This window comes from Ambystoma mexicanum, chromosome 11, assembly GCF_040938575.1.
Source record: "Ambystoma mexicanum isolate Mex_15411 chromosome 11, UKY_AmexF1_1, whole genome shotgun sequence".
NCBI classification, from domain to species: domain Eukaryota; kingdom Metazoa; phylum Chordata; class Amphibia; order Caudata; family Ambystomatidae; genus Ambystoma; species Ambystoma mexicanum.
The window spans coordinates 197,687,823-197,703,469 of NC_090934.1; the positions used below are offsets into that span (position 1 = coordinate 197,687,823).

At 46.4% G+C, this 15,647-nt stretch overlaps 1 protein-coding gene across 1 annotated transcript in view; it reads left to right on the forward strand.

Annotated features, from left to right (window-relative positions):
- LOC138503230 (uncharacterized) overlaps positions 1-12,080 on the forward strand; it is a 204,708-nt gene extending 192,628 nt beyond the window's left edge. Inside the window, exon 11 of the mRNA XM_069622816.1 lies at positions 11,668-12,080. The gene's annotated coding sequence lies outside the window, so the exon portion shown is untranslated. The remainder of the gene's footprint in view (positions 1-11,667) is intronic.
- Positions 12,081-15,647: the final 3,567 nt, after the last annotated feature.

The following is a 15,647-nucleotide window of genomic DNA, read 5'->3' on the forward strand; positions in this document are numbered from 1 at the left end:
TGCTTCACTCGGGGCACAATTGCCCCTGGTTTGAGTTTTATTACTACTGGTGTTACTCCATGCAACAAGCCTACATCATGGGGGCCTGTTGTCCACAAATTGTTTGGCACCAGTCTCATGTCATCATCAAAAAATGGCGGCGGTGCTCCCACCACTGCCATCAACTGGACGGGCACTTGTCTTGTTTGAATTAAAATGTCACATGGTATTGCTATTTCCATTATTATTTCGCCATCACTCTCTGAATCAGAAAAGAGATCCTCATCAGACAAGTCACGTAGGACGTTATCAGCATTGATGCACAGTACAGTGCGCCATTCACACCCATCTATGTCCATCCCAATGACCACAATCCTTTTAGCTGATACTTGCACAGCATGCAGGTCTAAGGATACCACTGAACCTGGTGCTATGTCTGGGCGTACTATTGGGCGGAAGATGAATTCTGCTGGTACCCTCCACTCTGACTTTTTTAGCTCGGGTACTACTTGGGCCAGTGTTTTTAATCCTTCAATAAACATTGTTTCGTCCACTGGCATGCCGCGTATTTCTGGTGCTGTTGCTCGGGCATGTACTACTAGCATTACACGCAATGGGCATATTCCTGGGGTTGAGCACACTATCCCTCTTTCTGTGAACGATATTGTCATATTAAGCTTGCTGAGAAGGTCCCTTCCAAGCAGGTTTATTGGTGATTGTTCATAATAAAGTAAGGGTGTCTTTACCGTTTTACCCCACACTGTCACATCCAAATATTCTGTGTAAGGAACTTCAATTACAGCCCCAGAGAACCCCTGCGTCTCTAACTTCCGGTTAGATAGTGGAAACCGGCCTACACGGATACATGATTTCTCGGCTCCCGAATCCACCATAAATATGAACTGCTTGTCTCCTATCTGCGCCCCTACCAATGGTTCCTCCACTGCACTGTAGGTGGTAGATAGAACAGGACACGCAAGTGTTCTCTGTGGGATGTCCTATGCTGGTTGTCTCATTGCCCCCCCTGGCTGAAGACATTTCCTGAAACTACTGACACACCACTACAGGGGGCTGGGGCTGGTGCTCCATTGGCACTCGTTGCGAAAGGGTTGCCTGGGGTGTATTGCATATTGTTGTTGTTTTGTGGGTGATTCTGTGTTCTATAATGTTGTGCTTGTCTTTGCTCTGCATACCCCTGTTCTTGTTCCCTTTGTTGTCGTCCCATTGGAAGACAGTATGGGCTTCCCAGGTGGGGGTTACCATATTGTTCCATCTCTTGAAATCCGTTGTTTGGTCTGTTCATGCACTCTCGAGAAAAGTGTCCCCACCTCCCGCAGTTCAAACAACTTCCCTGCGCACCTCTGGGACCTTGCCATCCATTCCCTCCGTTTCCCCTGTACCCTTGTCCACCCCCTCTGCAACCCCTGTACCCACCTCGTCCCCCTTGAGGGGCCCAATCTTGCCACTGCGGAGCTCCATTCTGCTCCTGCTCGTTCCACTGTGGTTGCCCTGCTCCTGCCCAATTTGTTGCCATCCTCCCCTGTATTGCTACCAGCCCCTCCTCCTCCTCTTCTCCCTCCCTGCTGTGTGGGAGCGCGGCTACTGCTGCAGCGACCTTCACCAGTTTTGTTTGTACTAACTTTGCCTCGTCTGCCAATCTTTTTTTCGCTATTTCCTTTTCCCTCTCCTTTATCCTTTTACAGTGGTGAACTATTATGCTCTGTATTTCGGGCCACCCTTTCGCTTCAATACCTGCAATTTTGTCAAGTGCTTTTTGTACCTCTTTAGGGAGCCCTCTCTTTATTATGAAGTAAAATAATGAGGTTGACTGACAACAGGGCGTGCCCGTTTCCGCTCTCCATATCTCCTGGACCCGTAAAATGTAATCCATAGCATCTTCTCCATCATTCATCGTACATTGCATGACTGACTGCAAATCTGGGGTGTCTGGAAATGTTTCTCTTAATGCGTCCCACACCCTTGCACGTACTGTGTTAAAAGAGCAACCATCATGGCGATCGCAGTCTAACGTTACCCCTGGGAAGCCAGCCTTTACCCATACTCTATCAGCTTGATCCCCAACTGCCGATACTAGCAGACTTTTCACATCACCTATCGCTAGTGGTACCCCGGCTGTGTGCTTCTCAAATGCATATATCCACTTGCTTGCCCCTCCAGATAGCGGTGGTAATAGCTTTAACAAATTGGCCTTGTCCATCTGAGCCCAGGGTATGTAATTCGGCCTCCCTCCTCCCCTGTGTATTAGTGGGAGTTGTAACTTTCCCTTTGTTGCCTTGCCTTTACTCACCTTCATTCCTTTCTTTCCTAGTGGAGCCATTTTCCCCAACCTATTCCTTAGTCGTCCTGTCCATTCTTCTTCCATTGTTCTTCCCAAACATGCACCATCCATCCCCTCATTTCCTCCTCCCATCGCCATACTTAATCTTGCACCTTCCTCTGAGTCCTCTTCTATATCGCACCATAGTTCCTCTCTACCTCCTGTGGCCATTATTTCATCGTCAGTATGCTCCTCCCTTTCCTCTGGTTCAATTATTCAAGTTGGTTCTTCTTGTATTCTGAACAGTATCTCCCCCTTCTTCCACCCTTCCTCAATTGTTTTATCATGACCCTGTGTTCTTGTTGTCAGCTCTGACCGAGTAGCGTTAGCCCCACTCTGTTCACATATGCTTTTTATCCTCGAGAGCTCATCTTTTGCTAAGGAGAGCCTAGACTCTAAGTCTTCTGTTAGTTTTTCTATATTTACTGCGGGTGTACTTACCTGGTCGCGCTGCCTATGGCTCTCGTACGGTGGGGGTGCAGTCGGCCCTTGAGTCGTAGTGACTGTTATTGGGGGCACATATGTGGGGTCACTGTATCCCTCTGCGGGCGCTGGTTTATTTAATATTGGGTACAATCTAGTTACCTCTACTGGTGGTCCCCCTTCTTGCAACACCTTGTCGTCTTCAGGTATCAGCAATGGATTATCAGTGGTAGATGGCAAATCAGTTCCTAGCTCTCTTTTTTTGGGAGGGGGCACTTCTTCAAACATGCTCCATAGATCTAATATTTCTCTCCTATTATGTAACTGCTTCCCCTTGTATTTTATACAAATGCATGTTGCTACCATATCCAGGACACTCTTGTCAAACGATCCTCCTTCTGGCCATATTTGGGGTAACCCTTCCCCCTTTAGCTCTGTAATCCACTGATCGTGATATTTCTTAATACGTTCAGCATACCCAGGTAGATTCTTACAAATATGGGCCAGGGGTGCTTCCGCCCCCATGGTGTGTAGCTGCCCTATATATCACTAGATATATGTATATATATATATGTATATATATATATATAAACGTGTAAAGACCTGTGTGTTTCCACCACCTGGGCAATATGGGAGTGGGTGTGCACAGCTTATACTATGTATAGTTTAGGGGGCACATACAAGAGCAACCCACCTTTTTGTACACTACCAATATCTTCAGCACACTTATTCAAAAAATAGTCAGTTTACTGCATTGGGCTTGTCCCCTTAAAATATCTTCTGGTCACACTTACCATGACCACACCATAATTATGCACATTTTACCATTTTTCCATATTCATCTTAACAAAATATGTCCTAACACACATGATGCATATACATCGATAAGCAACACTCTATTCACAGTTCAACTCGCAATCTTTTTTCCTCCCTCCCTAGTTGTCTCCTTCTTTTTGGTTTGATCTGAAGTATCCCTTTTCCTAAAAAACTTTTTTTTTTTCTTTTTCAGTATTGACCCTGTTTTCCCTATAAACCCAGAGCGAAAGAAGAAAAATAGCAGTTACTAATGTATTCACTGCGTCTCCCTTTTTTACCAGACACCTTTATTTTAATCTTCACTTCTTCATATTATTCCCAGTACTAGTCAAGATAGCACTATGCGGCACCGCCTTCTACCACCTTGCAGAGCTAGGTTCCCATCTCTTTATCTCTTTTCACCTCTTGATCCTAATGGCCATATGCAAAGAAAAAGTAAAGAAAGTCTAGAGTAGTTTTTAGTAGTCCCAAAGTGTCCCTTTTTAAATGACCTCGTTCTTTATACTGTTATCCTCCCCTGCTCCCTTTATGGTCGCTCACACTTAATACTCACGTGCCCGTCTTGAACCGAGAGTCTCCGACTGGGCCCGTCCAGGCAGCGCTGCCGCACGCTCAACGGACAGTCCCAGCTCCGGCGAGCGGTACTCAAAGGGGATTTTTCAACCGGGATCCGGTACCCTCTCTCTGTTGAGTGCGCACTTCTAAGCGTACCGGTCGCCGTTGGCGGGCAACTTACCGGAGCCGGCGCACTGTGCGTATCCCTTTTCGACCGGAGATTTTCGTGCCAAAGGGGACGGTAGGGATATATTAAGAAAAATAATCACGCTGTCGGGGTCACCACTGAAGGCGAGCGTCCCCAGATAGCACGACCCTCCCCACAATGAGAGGCAGTAATGGACTCTCCCAAGATGGGAATAAGGCTAAGACAAAGTGCGGGTGATCTTAATGGGAGTTTATATAAGTCAAAAATAGGGCATGCAAAGGACTCTGCAAGCTCCGAGAGGGCTCTGTTTGACACTAGCAAAGACAGGCGTATATATTTACAAAACGCGTCATAAGAGCCTACACACTATAGGGGGGCACATGTTCGTGGCGATTGGGTTGTGGCGACTAACTATAGGTGCAGCTGTGATGTGTTACGCCGTGGTTGGTGGACGTCACTGGGTGCCAACGTGGGGCGGGCAGGTCTGCTGGGCTCATCCGGGCGGTGCTGCGGTGCCAGGCTTGGCCAGTGTCATTGATGAACGTCTTCCCTGGCTTTCTGCCCTAAGGGCGACGCACACCCCATTCATTCAATACTGCAATATTATCTTTCCCGTAAATCCTACAATAGGTTATTCTACAGGTTAATGCAACACAGGAGGAATGCACCTAGAGAGGGGTCCTTTGGAGATACATCAATACATGGTTACCATCATCCTGCTGGCCGGGTATCATAGGTCACGAGGTTGGGTCTCAGGGCAAGGGGTGAGCTGTCCAAGTTTTCATGTCTCGTTAGAAGTCATTATGAATGTGTTCCTACAGTGTTGCTATAATATTGGGTGTCCTAAATTTGCAGGGGCCATTAACCTGGGATGATCTTGTGGGCGTGGAGCCTAAGACAGGGCACCTCTGGCCTGCGTTTATGGCCGGGGTTTACTGCTGGGTTGTAAATAATTCAGGTGGCTGGCCGTGGCCATGTGAGCTGCGGGGGAAAGTGAATGCTTGAAGCGGCTCCAGCCGAATTGGGGGAGGTGAGGCAGAGCAGCCCGGGCCTTTGCCTTTCGTCTGGCAGGCTTCAATGGGGAGGGAGGGGAAATGGCCTTGGATATGCCCACAATGGTATTCTCCTCGTGTGTTGCAGATTATATAGAAAAGGCATAAACATTCATAAATTTTACAATACTCTTTGAGTTTTTTAAAAGCTTACATTTCTACATTGTTATTGCCTTTACATGGCCATTTCAAATGCGTTACCTATACCAATGTTGCTATTGATAACTATATGTTAAGTATTTAACAACCACGACATTTTGTTACATTCTATGCATACACGATAAGAGAGGTAGTATTAAGGTTGGTGGAGCGTGCAGGAACAACTGGCCAATAAGACTGATGGCAGTGACACATGGTGAGCTTGGACATTCGAATACATTCTATGCGTTTCCTTACACAATTTGCATGAGCTCCCAATGCTGTTGCACTTGTTTTCCGTTGCACTCTAGCAGCATTAGTTCAGTTATGGCATAGGGCCTTGGAGTACATTCTTCTCGGAGAAACATATAACATAAAACATGGGACACTTCTACCATTTGCGCATAGCTAAGGGGATATGGGTATTTCAACCAGGATGCCACATGAACACACATTCTGCCATCTTCATGGGGTTTACATATTTTATCAAAAGGTCATGGAGAAAAGAGTTTTATCACAGGTAGTTTGCATATTGGTATTTAGGGTCTCTACTTTTGTCGGGGGACCATTTTACAGTTCTTTTCCACCCCGGCCCTGCTGGCCGGGTCATACTGTGGACAGTGATACACTGCGGAAGGTGAATGTTACAGTGTTTGTGTCTAGCACTAGCTCATGTCTGTCTGTTCGTGGGAACAGGCTTTCAGCGGATCTGCCAGGGAGCTAAGGCCACAGGGACAAGCAAGGACTCTCTAAAGGTGGGGTCCATGCTGCAGCACACAAGGGCTCAAGTCGTTCTGGTGTAAAAAATGGTTTCCAGGGCCTACATTAATACAGTATGTTTGGTCAATGTGTCAGCCAGTGGTTCATCCGCCACCTGGGCCCTGGTGGCAGGGGGGCCCCCGACGAGCCAGAGACTCCACAAGGGGGGCTGCACGGGAGGGTGGTCTCTTGGAACTATCCTCCCATACAAGTCCCGTGGACAAACATTGCTAAGCACCCGCATGGATGTCAGAGGACACCTTTAGAAGATACACTGGCTCTTAATTTAAAGTCAAGAGTGTACAGAGTCAACCAAAAATCCCTGAAGAATCTGTTTGGTTGATATGAAAGACTAGCTACCCGTCTCCCAGGTACCTAATCTGATGACAAGCATCCACATTTCTAGAGGATTCCCCAAACAGCCTACATATCTGTCTCCACACTTCCTCCTGGCTACCTCACAATTGTCAGACTAAAAGGCAGGGCTGGGAGCACCGGCCATGTCATAATTTTTAAATGATCTCTGCAGATTACTTGTATTAATATTTTTGAAGTTCTAGGTTCTGCATTTTGAGTAATTAAATGTGTTATCTGTTCTAATGCTATAAGTTAGAGAATTGTTATCAGACTCCACGGTCAGCTGGCATCTTCCTAAGTGGCATTCCTTGTGTACTATCTATGTTTTAATGTCAGGCCATATATTGTTGTTCAGTGACTTAAGTTTTTGACTCAATATTTCTTCTGATCATAAATCTTAGAACCATTCGTTTTTTTTTATAAACTGGCATTGGCCTTACCTTTACGCTTCCTGCCAACACACAAGGCTACTGTGTTGATGAAGTACTTGTGCTTGCCCTCCCCATTTATAATATGAGAGTAAGTGCAAACATTAACTTTTGAAACAGAAAATCCTACTTTCACCTGACCTTATACGTCTTCCATATACATCTTTAGAGGATCTTCTTGACCAGGCCTTTGTAAAGTCCTTTCGAGGGACCTTTACTAATGATGCAAGACTTGTTTGTGTAACACGGTATGGGTCTCCAACTCTTTGTCAACCTTTACGTAATCCCACAGAATATGTGTTATGGCCGGGCGCAAGGTCTTTGATACCCAAGAAAGGATTTCAATAACGACAGCTGCCATCAGTCCCACCAAGCTCTCTTTTGATGGCAAGGTTGCAAGGCATGTTTTCACTTCCAAAATCACAGAGGCCTCTAATTCTCCGAAATGTGTGTTTAATGCCATTAGCAGACTGCGATTGTTGGATCACTCAACGTCTCATAACAGGTCTGCCAATTGTTTAAAGATATACTTGAGACAATATTTGCATGGTTCCCCAATCCTCATGCAACTCGGGGCACAACTGAATCTTTCCACTGGGCCCTTAGTGGGATTTTCCCCCTTGGATCCATTGGTCGAGTCAGTTTCCCACGTTAGAAGATTTTGTGCCTGCCAATAAAATAGGAGTACCAATGCCTAGTACTTATTGCGGCTGAGTGTTGACCTCTTTGTAATTGGTTATTTATAACACGCTTAATACCCAGAGGTTTCTAAGCGCATACTCAGGGATCGAACCGAACCTAGGTTGCTCTGTGTCGTCTTGCTTCCAAGGCGAGCGTGTTGCCCCTGAGCTATGCTCCCGAGACACGCAGATTTATGAACATCTCTTTCCTTCAAGAGATTGGCACATATAACGCTGACATGCTACATTGCCATTCCTCTGTTGAATAAGTCAACTTTGAGACCAATTTACTTGGGTAATTGTCAGCCTAATATTGACATTTCATAAGGTTATTGGGAGAAAATGGAAGAGGTCATCGATGAGCATCTTAAAGCTCACCTAGAAGGCTTCTTCTCCCTCCTCTCCTGTGGAGTTTTACCACTAGTAAGGAAGTGAACTAGCCCTTTTCTGACAATATGCTGTACATCACTTGCTCTGGATTCTTATCACTGCTGATTTTACCTGACCTCTCTGTGACCTTCGACGCTGTGGATCATGGTGTTCGCCTTATTTGTTTGTCTGACAGGCAAAAAAGAACAAAGCTGTCCACCTGATTGTTTCACCGGTAAACGTTTGGTGTGTATTTCCACCGAATATTTTTCACCAATGTACCCACTACATTTCAGCATCAGTGGCATCATTTCATATGGGTATTGAAAGAGAGATCACTCATCTTTCACATCATTGACATCACACTGAGTGTCTGCACATGAACTCTGAACCTGACTATAAGCCATTGGTCATAGTTCCATGAGGCTCACAGCTTATTATTAAACATTGGTAGGAACCATCAATGGATGAAGGTCCAGCTACTTCCAAGAGATCAATAATGAGAGTGGTTCTATCACAGGAGTTTGAAGGGATGCCTGTAGGGGCTGCATGTAGCAACAAAGAAGTAGGAGGTGCATTCCATAGCTAACCCAAAAATCGAGGTGTATGATGCAGTGTTGATCTAGGCAGGAATTTGCAGTAAGATCTTTTACAAAATCTTGATGTTTTTAATTACAATTTTTGGTCCACATTTTGCCATTTGTGGGGGCTGCAGTAAAGGCTGAAGAGGGGGAATCTTTACCTAACTATCAATTCTCCAGGACGATGCCAGTGGCAGCAAGGCACTCTACTTCTGTCCCTCCCCTGCAGCGTTTTCTTCAATTTCTTGGTGTGTCTTTCCTCTTTATTTGTTTTTCTCTTGCCTGCTCTCCACTTTCACTCCTTCTTGCAGTCTCTCACACTCTCCTTCTGTCTCTCCCTTTTGGTGTTTTCTTCCTTTTTTTTGGGTTATCTTTCCCCTTTATTTGTGCTCACTCTCCCCATTGCTTTCGTGTTCTTTTCATGTCTCTACAGTCCAGGTCCCTTCTGTCATTCATGCAGTCCCCCATTCTCTCCACTGTGACATCTCTGTAGGGCTTCCACCGTTACAGAATACCCTCCAGTACTCATTATGCGTCCCGCCAGGTGTTTTAGACTACAACATCTAAGACTCAGGAGGACAGAACATATGACTTCAACACTAAGATCACTACGCTGGTTACCAGTCAAGAAAATAATTTTTATTTGATAACACTTTGCATTGTTCACAGAGCCATTCATGGCGAAACAGCAGAATTCCTGAAAGGAAATCATCTCCATTTACAGACAAAGAAGGACCCTGAGGTCTAGCAATGCCATTTGTCTTCAACCCAAACAATATTTGAAAATGAAATTTGGAGGATCAACCTTTTAGAACCTATCAGCAAAACTCTGGATCTCTCTTCCTGACCTTCAAGAAAGCACTAAAAACCTGGACCTTTGACCTGCCACCTTACCCCACCCAAAGCTTAGCCCTTAGTGAAAGAAAAACATTCAGTTCTAATGCAGAGAGGTACAGCACGAAGCACCAGTTTCGTGTCTCAGGCCTTCATGGTTGCGCAATCGAAGCGACCTGTCACAGCAGTGAAAGAGAAAACTGCACAGCTCAATGAACAACCGATGTGTTGCTATTTCAATCCTAGGCCACAAGTATCCCCCCTTCCCATTAAACCTACTAAAACTCTCCATACACCTACAAACACATCACACACTAAGGAACTTTGTAAACCGTGCACTGTGAACACAACACCCACACGGACTCCAAACCCCAAAAAACGAGGATGTCCACTTTTCCCAATCGCAACACAGTCGCTGCACCCTCACCACGGTCAAAGAAAAACCTACATATTGTGGCCACTTTTTCCAAACTGAAACTACCAACACAAACGCAAAGCACATGCTTGCTTTCCCTCTGCTCTCACTAACAAACCCACCCACATTCTACTCTTATTTTTCAGATCTGCCAAAGCATCTGGAGACCATGCAAATGTCAGCCGTGCACGGTATAAATCCCATTTACATGAACATTAGCAACTCCCATCAGCCCAAGACAACATAGTCAGTTGTGAAGGATCAGGGGAGTTGTAGTTCAATGCATCTCGGGGCCCAATAATGAGTAACTAACCATGCTGCAGATTTTAAAAATCTGACATTGTGTGGGTGATCTCACTGGCACAATTGTTGAGAAGCTTCTATTGGCTCCCAGGAAAGGCTAGGCCCACCTTTTAGATGCTGTGCCGGTGTGCATGTGCATACACAGGCCCTCATTCCAAGTTGGGCGCAAAGGGATACCGGGCACCATTAAGGACATCGGTGCTGGTAATCCCTTTGCGCCCTATTCAGAGGTCCCTTAGCGGGTCCCTTTCTTAACGCCTGGTTTTACCAGGCATTATGGACAGGGCCCGTTAAGGGACTTCAGAGCTAATAACGGTACTGCAACTTGTGGTACCGTTATTAGCGCCTTCCCGTTGAGCCCTCTGGGGGCTGAAATGGGAATGGGGAATGGCTTTTTCAATGGGGACTTAACGGTCCCGCAAAGGTCGGAATAGACCGGTAAGTCCCCATTGAACCAGGGCGGACTCGCTACCGGTATTGGAGGTAGTCATGGCGCAAATAGCACCATGATTACCTCCAAACTTGGAATGAGGGCCACAGTGTTGCATTTGGAGTAACTATGAGACGGTTCGCACGCTGAAACACTTGTGTATGAGCGCGATACAAATAAAATATCATATCATATCATGTAAAATGTACTAGGAAATGTTTGCCCTCCAGTGATCTCATCCTTTCGGTATATCACCAGCTATCCTTGTGAGAAGATTTTGCAGAATGCCGTCCCACTGTCTCCAGTTCCTTTCGGGAGGGCTCTGACTAACCTTCCTCTTATTAACATGTTTCTGACAATATTTCTCTGAGGTTATATGCCTGTTCCATTGGCTCTGACTTCATTAGGGCATTGAGGTTGCAGCCAGTGCTACACAAGCCAATTTAACATAATCCCAAACAGCTCTGGAGAAGGTCAAGTTAATTCATGATAACAGCTGTTCACCAGTGATGTAATTGTGGAATTCACACATGAGCCAGATGTCTGCTTGTCAAGGCCGATGTATATATGTATCCTGTTTGTCATCCTTGAAAGACTATAATATGGGGGCAGGGTCTATAAGACAGCTCAGTGCGTAACTGGGCTGTTCAAGGAATGTCGCTGGGCTACACAAGCGAAGTTTACTAGTTAGAGTAGTCAGGGGAAATTTACTAAAATAAGGATGATTCGATATTTAAAAAAGAGCAGGTGACTTGAAGATACCAATGCTGGAGGACGAGTATTAAAATGTTTATGTTCTATTTGCGGCTTGTGTTCCTTATACGCTGGTATGTGTTTGCGCCATATGTGTCGCTCCCGTGCTGGCCCCCCATGCCCGAGTGCCTGTTCCATGCGTGTCTTCCATTCCATATCCCAGATGCTGAGATCCTGTGCCAGGCGTGGCTCTCTTGCACATCACACACGGCTGTGTCCCTGTGCCACGTGTATCTGATGTTCTGTGTGTCCTAGGTCTGCCATCGGGCTGGGTATGTACCAGACTGACTTTCTCCCTTCTCTTTCCAGGCTCCCCTGACGCTGCTGTTCCCCTTTCTCTTGGCTCTCGGTGATGACAGCACTGCAAGAAGTCCCTGCTCCTTTCTCTTCCTTGGGACTTCAGCCTGAAGCTCTATGAATCCTTTCTACCTTTGTGCAATATACTAAACTAAATCAGGAGAACCTGGGCAGAGCAATGGGTCAGCGCCATTTGCCCATCACCTTCGTGGCTCGTCCGCTAGGGAGTGACCTAGTCTAACTATCCTGGACGAGTGTCTGCCTGCATAAGGAAAAACCACTGCCTAGCTGGTGCTCTGGCGTCAAAAGGGGGCACTGACCAGCCACGTAGGCCGATATGATGTCCTTTTTTTATTTTTTAATAACTAAAATGTCATAATATATATGTAGAGCAAATAAATAAATAGTAGAGATTAGATGCATGATCCAGGTGTCCGTTTTTTGCATGCATTTTCCTTGGGAGAAGCATTGTCCATCAACTTGAGAGCTGACTCACTCCAGACGTCCGTCACAAATCACAGGGGGAGGGCAAAGGGCCAGGGTAGCTGAGAAAATGCTTAACAGAATCCGAAGATGCCTTGTCCCACCTATTTTCATTTTTCTCCAAGAGACATTGCTTGCTGACAATAGGTATAAAGCAAACCATTGCTGACAATGGGTGTACAGAGAGACATTGATCGAAGACAATGGGTGTACAGAGAGACATGGGGACTGACAATTACCAGCACCCCGCAATGGGTAATTGCCGGGTCTGGCGGGGCCAGAATGCCCCAGTAATTGCCCATTGTCGGGTAACAAACGAATCCGGCGGCAACTGTGCCAGTAATTACCGGCACGGGCTTACCACCGGGCTTGTGGTGAGGCTCGATGTGTATATAGGGAGACTTTGCTGAGAATGGGTAAATAGAGACACATTGCTTACTGACGATGGGTATATAGCAGGACATTACTTGCTGACAATGGGTTTATAGAGAGACATTGATTGCTGCTAATGGGTTTATAGAGGGGCCTTGCTTATTGACAAAGAGTATATAGCAATACATTGCTTGTTGATAGTGGGTATGTAGTGAGACAGTGCCTGCTGACAATAGGTATATAGTGAGGCATTTCTTACTGACAATGGCCCTCAATACAACACCAGCGCTAAACCATGGCGCTATTAGCACCATGGTTGGTGCCGGTATTGTAACGAGTCCGCCATGGTGAAATGGGGAAGTACCACCCCATTACAAGGTTGGCGGGGCGGTACTTCCCCATTTCACCATGGCCCTTCCCCATTCCCATTTTTGCCCCAAAGGGCATAATGGGAATGAGGAAGGCGGTAAGTACGGTACCGCAAATTGCGGTAGCGTACTTACCTCGAGAGTCCATTTGCGGGTCCCTACTTTAACGGCTGGTCTAGACCAGCCGTTAAGGTCGGGTCCCGCAAAGGGACCTCATAATTAGGCGCTAAGGGGTTAACGGCGCCGCAGCCTTTTACGGCGCCGTTAACCCCTTAGCGCCAGGGTCGCAATGACCCCCAATGTTTATATAGTGAGACAGTGATTGCTGACTATAGGTATACTTTGCTGACAATGGGTGAGCAGAGAGACCCTGGATTTTGACAATAGACATATAATTGCTGATTTTGCGTATATAGACATCCTGTTCTTGCTAACTGAGAAGGGTGGACTCTGACAGAAGCAACAGAGAGACGTCACTGACAGGCAACATTAGAAGACGTGGCTGACAGAGAGCAATGAAAACCCATTTCTGGCAAAGAGTACCGTAAATAGTTAATTTAATCTGTGGAATGAAAAAGTTGCATTTCCTCAACGGAGAGGCAATGCCAAACGCGATTTGTAAGGGGCACTACTGATGGTAAAACTGATAGAAATGGATGGGGGTGGATGTGTGCCAGGGCAGTGCCATGATTTACTTCATGCCAGGTATAATGTCAGGTTGCCCTCCCCCCCCCCCCCCAACTCCATTGCAACCGGGTCAGATGTGATGTGATCTTTCGGGAGGATAGTTCAGGGGCAACGTGAACTATCTTGGAATCAAGACGACGTGGAGCAACACAGGTTTGATACCTGGTGCTGCGGTTGAAAACGTCTGTTATTAAGCGTGTTATAAATAACGTATCATTTCATATCATGTTTTTAGGGACGCTATTGGGATGTGGATGCTTCCCTTGCTGCTGGCACCCAACAAGAGGCTTGATTGCAGTGCCATTCTTGGCACTGAGCACCCTTGTGAATACAGCGCCCTGGCAAAACACTGGGGACACTTTGAAACATAAATGAGAGGCGATTCAGTGCCACTGCTGAAATGCTGAACTTTGATGGGGCGGTTAAGGTTTGGTCGGACTCACCCCTCGTGTTGGTGACTTCATCGCCACCAAGCCCAGCAAAGCCGAGAACATTTTGAACAATTATTTTCAAACCTATAATTTCACAAAAAAAGTCTGCATAGACTACCACTTGTCAAACTCGTCAATGACAGGGAGTAGCAGTAATTTAGCTCACAGAATGCAATGACCCCAGCCACACCTGCTTTCAGAAATGCGAAACTGGTGAAATAATTATAGAAATGCCTGCGAGGCAGCGCTTGAAGAGAAATGCTGTCAAAGTGAGCACTGCCCGCATGACCGCACCCGACTTACTTGAAGCAATGCTGTTTTTCTATAGTTATAGCCTCAGGATTTGTCAGAAAAGTCCATCTACCTCCCAGGGCGCAGAGAGCAAATCTCATCCAAACGCGAAAACAACATGAATTCACAAACAAAGCAACAAAGATGGCCGACTTTCACATATTGACAGTGCTGCATATGTCGGTATGTTATAGCTGTAGTGTAGTCATTCTGTTGGGTACTTGCACCACTATTTCGTTAACCGGGGAGAAGTCTCAAATGTGGAAGACACAAATACCTTTATATCTATGGAAGACTGGTTACCCCTCCCTTACTCTTTAAACGCACTAATGAGCCCACACCATTTACTTGTAACGCTGCTCACTATTTTTACACAAGCAACTAGAGAAAGAACGCATACCAAATTATCTTCTATCGTTTTTATTATTTTGAAAAAAAATGTTTTCCCAACGTACAAACTTACCAGTCTCCATTCCATAGGTGTTTGTTATACAGCAACCTCTGCTCTGCACTGCTTATAGCTCTAGGGAGGACATATGCAACCAGAACCTGCAGTGTGCAGTGATGACAACCCAGGAAGGACGGTATTCACTGATACACCTTCCTGTGCGCCTAGAGCAGTACAATGGGGACCAGGCTGAGCAGAACACCAGGCACTGCTCTTGCAGACGGGGAGGGTTTTAATCACCGACACACTACATATTAAAAACCAAACAGGAAGGTGTTGACGTGTACACTTGGCTCTGCTCTGCTCTAACTTTCCAGGGATAGAGGTATTGCATGATAGATGCACCAGACCATGCGCTGTCCATATAAAGGTTTAGCGTGCTCTGCTCTGTGCAAACAACCTCCCCATGACAGAGCTGTTTACTGATGCGCCCACTGCTCTGTGCAGATATAACATCCCCAGGTGGGGGTGCTCGACTTTAATAGCCCTGGCTATGCGTTTGCCCCAAGCAACAGAATGCCCGCCTTGCTTCCATGACTTAAAAAAAAAAAAAACTACAAAGTAAGCCCTGGCAATACAAGAAAGCAGACAATAAGGGCATGGCTGCCTCCAAACTCGGGTCCGGGTCCTGGTCCCGCAAAAGGGGACTTGCCGGCCCATTACGACCTTTGCAGGCCCGGTAATTCCCATTCGTGGGACCCGGACCCAGTACGTCCCCATTCCCATTTGAACCCCCACCGGGCTCAATGGGAATCGGGAGGATGGGAGCAGCGGTACCGCTGCTACCATCCTGGTTGCTCGTAGGTGCCGCTCTGCACGACTGGTCTGACCAGGTGTCCAAATCGACACCCGCGAGCTAACTTGGAATGTTGCAGTGAGGTAACAACGGCGCCGGTAGCACTACTGGCGCCG